The following is a 6,769-nucleotide window of genomic DNA, read 5'->3' as shown; positions in this document are numbered from 1 at the left end:
TTTAGTCAGCATTAGGGTTTTAAACCCTAAACTGAACTCTATTCCATTCAGCCAGTATTAGGGTTTTAAACCCTAAACTGAACTTTTCCTTTAGTCAGCATTAGGGTTTTAAACCCTAAACTGAATCTTTCCCTTCAGTCAGCATTAGGGTTTTAAACCCTAAACTGAACTTTTCCTCTAGTCAGCATTAGGGTTTTAAACCCTAAACTGAACTTTTTCCATGTAGTTAGCATTAGGGTCTTAAACCCTAAACTGAACTTTTTCCTTTAGTCAGCATTAGGGTTTTAAACCTTAAACTGAACTTTTCCTGTAGTCAGCATTAGGGTTTTAAACCCTAAACTGAACTTTCCTGTAGTCAGCATTAGGGTTTTAAACCCTAAACTGAACTTTCCTCTAGTCAGCATTAGGGTTTTAAACCCTAAACTGAACTTTTTCCATGTAGTCAGCATTAGGGTTTTAAACCCTAAACTGAACTTTTTCCTTTAGTCAGCATTAGGGTTTTAAACCCTAAACTGTTCTTTTCCTTAGTCAGCATCAAGATTTTAAACCCTAAACTGAACTTTTCCTTTAGTCAGCATTATGGTTTTAAACCCTAAACTGAACTCTATTCCATTCAGCCAGTATTAGGGTTTTAAACCCTAAACTGAATCTTTCCCTTCAGTCAGCATTAGGGTTTTAAACCCTAAACTGAACTTTTCCTCTAGTCAGCATTAGGGTTTTAAACCCTAAACTGAACTTTTTCCATGTAGTCAGGCATTAGGGTCTTAAACCCTAAACTGAACTTTTTCCTTTAGTCAGCATTACGGTTTTAAACCCTAAACTGAACTTTTTCCATGTAGTCAGCATTAGGGTTTTAAACTCTAAACTGAACTCTTTTCCATTCAGTCAGTATTAGGGTTTTAAACCCTAAACTGAACTTTTTCTTTAGTTAGCATTAGGGTTTTAAACCCTAAACTGAACTCTTTTTCATTCAGTCAGTATTAGGGTTTTAAACCCTAAACTGAACTTTTCCTTTAGTCAACATTAGGGATTTAAACCCTAAACTAAACTCTTTCCCTTCAGTCAGCATTAGGGTTTTAAACCCTAAACTGATCTTTTCCTCTAGTCAGCATTAGGATTTTAAACCCTAAACTGAAGTTTTTCCATGTAGTCATCATTAGGGTCTTAAACCCTAAACTGAACTTTTTCCTTTAGTCAGCATTAGGGTTTTAAACCCTAAACTGATCTTTTCTTTAGTCAGCATCAGGGTTTTAAACCCTAAATTGAACTTTCCCATTCAGTCAGCATTAAGGTTTTACACCCTAAACGAAACTCTTTCCTTTAGTCAGCATTAGGGTTTTAAACCCTAAACTGAACTTTTTCCATTCAGTCAGCATTAGGGTTTTAAACCCTAAACTAAACTCTTTCCTTTAGTCAGCATTAGGGTTTTAAACCCTAAACTGAGCTTTTTCCATGTAGTCAGCATTAGGGTTTTAAACTCTAAACTGAACTCTTTTCCATTCAGTTAGTATTAGGGTTTTAAACCCTAAACTGAACTTTTCCTTTAGTCAGCATTAGGGTTTTAAACCCTAAACTGAACTTTTCCTTTAGTCAGCATTAGGGTTTTAAACCCTAAACTGAACTCTTTTCCATTCAGTTAGTATTAGGGTTTTAAACCCTAAACTGAACTTTTCCTTTAGTCAGCATTAGGGTTTTAAACCCTAAACTGAACTCTTTTCCATTCAGTCTGTATTAGGGTTTTAAACCCTAAACTGAACTTTTTCTTTAGTCAGCATTAGGGTTTTAAACCCTAAACTAAACTCTTTCCCTTCAGTCAGCATTAGGGTTTTAAACCCTAAACTGAACTTTCCTCTAGTCAGCATTAGGGTTTTAAACCCTAAACTGAACTTTTTCCATGTAGTCAGCATTAGGGTTTTAAACCCTAAACTGAACTTTTTCCTTTAGTCAGCATTAGGGTTTTAAACCCTAAACCGATCTTTTCCTTAGTCAGCATCAGGATTTAAACCCTAAACTGAACTTTTCCTTTAGTCAGCATTAGGGTTTTAAACCCTAAACTGAACTCTATTCCATTCAGCCAGTATTAAGGTTTTAAACCCTAAACTGAACTTTTCCTTTAGTCAGCATTAGGGTTTTAAACCCTAAACTGAATCTTTCCCTTCAGTCAGCATTAGGGATTTAAACCCTAAACTGAACTTTTCCTCTAGTCAGCATTAGGGTTTTAAACCCTAAACTGAACTTTTTCCATGTAGTCAGCATTAGGGTCTTAAACCCGAAACTGAACTTTTTCCTTTAGTCAGCATTAGGGTTTTAAACCCTAAACTGAACTTTTCCTGTAGTCAGCATTAGGGTTTTAAAACCTAAACTGAACTCTTTTGCATATAGTCAGTATTAGGGTTTTAAACCCTAAACTAAACTTTTCCTTTAGTCAGCATTAGGGTTTTAAACCCTAAACTGAACTTTTTCCATGTTGTCAACATTAGGGTTTTAAACTCTAAACTGAACTCTTTTCCATTCAGTCAGTATTAGGGTTTTAAACCCTAAACGAAACTCTTTCCTTTAGTCAGCATTAGGGTTTTAAACCCTAAACTGAACTTTTTCCATTCAGTCAGCATTAGGGTTTTAAACCCTAAACTAAACTCTTTCCTTTAGTCAGCATTAGGGTTTTAAACCCTAAACTGAGCTTTTTCCATGTAGTCAGCATTAGGGTTTTAAACTCTAAACTGAACTCTTTTCCATTCAGTTAGTATTAGGGTTTTAAACCCTAAACTGAACTTTTCCTTTAGTCAGCATTAGGGTTTTAAACCCTAAACTGAACTTTTCCTTTAGTCAGCATTAGGGTTTTAAACCCTAAACTGAACTCTTTTCCATTCAGTTAGTATTAGGGTTTTAAACCCTAAACTGAACTTTTCCTTTAGTCAGCATTAGGGTTTTAAACCCTAAACTGAACTATTTTCCATTCAGTCAGTATTAGGGTTTTAAACCCTAAACTGAACTCTTTTCCATTCAGTCAGTATTAGGGTTTTAAACCCTAAACTGAACTTTTCCTTTAGTCAGCATTAGGGTTTTAAACCCTAAACTGAACTCTTTTCCATTCAGTCAGTATTAGGGTTTTAAACCCTAAACTGATCTTTTCCTTAGTCAGCATCAGGGTTTTAAACCCTAAACTGAACTTTCCCATTCAGTCAGCATTAAGGTTTTAAACCCTAAACGGAACTCTTTCCTTTAGTCAGCATTAGGGTTTTAAACCCTAAACTGAACTCTTTTCCATTCAGTCAGTATTAGGGTTTTAAACCCTAAACTGAACTTTTCCTTTAGTCAGCATTAGGGTTTTAAATCCTAAACTGAACTCTTTTCCATTCAATCAGTATTAGGGTTTTAAACCCTAAACTGAACTTTTCCTTTAGTCAGCATTAGGGTTTTAAACCCTAAACTAAACTCTTTCCCTTTATTCAGCATTAGGGTTTTAAACCCTAAACTGAACTTTCCTCTAGTCAGCATTAGGGTTTTAAACCATAAACTGAACTTTTTCCATGTAGTCAGCATTAGGGTTTTAAACCCTAAACTGAACTTTTTCCTTTAGTCAGCATTAGGGTTTTAAACCCTAAACTGAACTCTTTTCCATTCAGTTAGTATTAGGGTTTTAAACCCTAAACTGAACTTTTCCTTTAGTCAGCATTAGGGTTTTAAACCCTAAACTGAACTCTATTCCATTCAGCCAGTATTAGGGTTTTAAACCCTAAACTGAACTTTTCCTTTAGTCAGCATTAGGGTTTTAAACCCTAAACTGAATCTTTCCCTTCAGTCAGCATTAGGGTTTTAAACCCTAAACTGAACTTTTTCCTTTAGTCAGCATTAGTGTTTTAAACCCAAAACTGATCTTTTCCTTAGTCAGCATCAGGGTTTTAAACCCTAAACTGAACTTTCCCTTCAATCAGCATTAGGGTTTTAAACCCTAAACTGATATTTTCCTTAGTTAGCATCAGGATTTTAAACCCTAAACTGAACTTTTCCTTTGGTCAGTATTAGGGTTTTAATCCCTAAACTGAACTCTTTTTCAATCAGCCAGTATTAGGGTTTTAAACCCTAAACTGAACTTTTCCTTTAGTCAGCATTAGGGTTTTAAACCTTAAACTGAACTCTTTCCCTTCAGTCAGCATTAGGGTTTTAAACCCTAAACTGAACTTTTCCTCTAGTCAGCATTAGGGTTTTAAACCCTAAACTGAACTTTTTCCAGGTAGTCAGCATTAGGGTCTTAAACACTAAACTGAACTTTTTCCTTAAGTCAGCATTAGGGTTTTAAACCCTAAACTGAACTCTTTTGCATATAGTCAGTATTAGGGTTTTAAACCCTAAACTAAACTTTTCCTTTAGTCAGCATTAGGGTTTTAAACCCTAAACTGAACTTTTTCCATGTAGTCAGCATTAGGGTTTTAAACCCTAAACTGAACTTTTTCCTTTAGTCAGCATTAGGGTTTTAAACCCTAAACTGATCTTTTCCTTAGTCAGCATCAGGATTTTAAACCCTAAACTGAACTTTTCCTTTTGTCAGCATTATGGTTTTAAACCCTAAACTGAACTTTTTCAATGTAGTCAGCATTAGGGTTTTAAACTCTAAACTGAACTCTTTCCCATTCAATAAGTATTAGGGTTTTAAACCCTAAACTGAACTTTTCCTTTAGTTAGCATTATGGTTTTAAACCCTAAACTGAACTCTTTTCCATTCAGTCAGTATTTGAGTTTTAAACCCTAAACAAAACTTTTCCTTTAGTCAGCATTAGGTATTTAAACCCTAAACTGAACTCTTTCCCTTCAGTCAGCATTAGTGTTTTAAACCCTAAACTGATCTTTTCCTCTAGTCAGCATTAGGGTTTTAAACCCTAAACTGAACTTTTTCCATGTAGTCAGCATTAGGGTATTAAACCCTAAACTCAACTTTTTGCTTTAGTCAGCATTAGGGTTTTAAACCCTAAACTGATCTTTTCCTTAGTCAGCATCAGGGTTTTAAACCCTAAACTGAACTTTCCCATTCAGTCAGCATTAAGGTTTTAAACCCGAAACGGAACTCTTTCCTTTAGTCAGCATTAGGGTTTTAAACCCTAAACTGAACTTTTTCCATTCAGTCAGCATTAGGGTTTTAAACCCTAAACTGAACTCTTTCCTTTAGTCAGCATTAGTTTTTTAAACCCTAAACTGAACTTTTTCCATGTAGTCAGCATTAGGGTTTTAAACTCTAAACTGAACTCTTTTCCATTCAGTCAGTATTAGGGTTTTAAACCCTAAACTGAACTTTTCCTTTAGTCAGCATTAGGGTTTTAAACCCTAAACTGAACTCTTTTCCATTCAGTCAGTATTAGGGTTTTAAACCCTAAACTGATCTTTTCCTTAGTCAGCATCAGGGTTTTAAACCCTAAACTGAACTTTCCCATTCAGTCAGCATTAAGGTTTTAAACCCTAAACGGAACTCTTTCCTTTAGTCAGCATTAGGGTTTTAAACCCTAAACTGAACTTTTTCCATTCAGTCAGCATTAGGGTTTTAAACCCTAAACTGAACTCTTTCCTTTAGTCAGCATTAGTTTTTTAAACCCTAAACTGAACTTTTTCCATGTAGTCAGCATTAGGGTTTTAAACCCTAAACTGAACTCTTTTCCATTCAGTCAGTATTAGGGTTTTAAACCCTAAACTGAACTTTTCCTTTAGTCAGCATTAGGGTTTTAAACCCTAAACTGAACTCTTTTCCATTCAGTCAGTATTAGGGTTTTAAACCCTAAACTGAACTTTTCCTTTAGTCAGCATTAGGGTTTTAAACCCTAAACTGAACTCTTTCCTTTAGTCAGCATTAGGGTTTTAAACCCTAAACTGAACTTTTCCTGTAGTCAGCATTAGGGTTTTAAACCCTAAACTGAACTCTTTTGCATATAGTCAGTATTAGGGTTTTAAACCCTAAACTAAACTTTTCCTTTAGTCAGCATTAGGGTTTTAAACCCTAAACTGAACTCTTTTCCATTCAGTCAGTATTAGGGTTTTAAACCCTAAACTGATCTTTTCCTTAGTCAGCATCAGGGTTTTAAACCCTAGACTGAACTTTCCCATTCAGTCATCATTAAGGTTTTAAACCCTAAACTGAACTCTTTTCCATTCAGTCAGTATTAGGGTTTTAAACCCTAAACTGATCTTTTCCTTAGTCAGCATCAGGGTTTTAAACCCTAAACTGAACTTTTCCTTTAGTCAGCATTAGGGTTTTAAACCCTAAACTGAACTCTTTTCCATTCAGTCTGTATTAGGGTTTTAAACCCTAAACTGAACTTTTTCTTTAGTCAGCATTAGGGTTTTAAACCCTAAACTAAACTCTTTCCCTTCAGTCAGCATTAGGGTTTTAAACCCTAAACTGAACTTTCCTCTAGTCAGCATTAGGGTTTTAAACCCTAAACTGAACTTTTTCCATGTAGTCAGCATTAGGGTTTTAAACCCTAAACTGAACTTTTTCCTTTAGTCAGCATTAGGGTTTTAAACCCTAAACCGATCTTTTCCTTAGTCAGCATCAGGATTTAAACCCTAAACTGAACTTTTCCTTTAGTCAGCATTAGGGTTTTAAACCCTAAACTGAACTCTATTCCATTCAGCCAGTATTAAGGTTTTAAACCCTAAACTGAACTTTTCCTTTAGTCAGCATTAGGGTTTTAAACCCTAAACTGAATCTTTCCCTTCAGTCAGCATTAGGGATTTAAACCCTAAACTGAACTTTTCCTCTAGTCAGCATTAGGGTTTTAAA

The sequence above is a fragment of the Nicotiana sylvestris genome, chromosome 4 (assembly GCF_000393655.2).
Source record: "Nicotiana sylvestris chromosome 4, ASM39365v2, whole genome shotgun sequence".
In the NCBI taxonomy this organism is placed as follows: Eukaryota; Viridiplantae; Streptophyta; class Magnoliopsida; order Solanales; family Solanaceae; genus Nicotiana; species Nicotiana sylvestris.
This window is presented reverse-complemented; position numbering follows the sequence as displayed.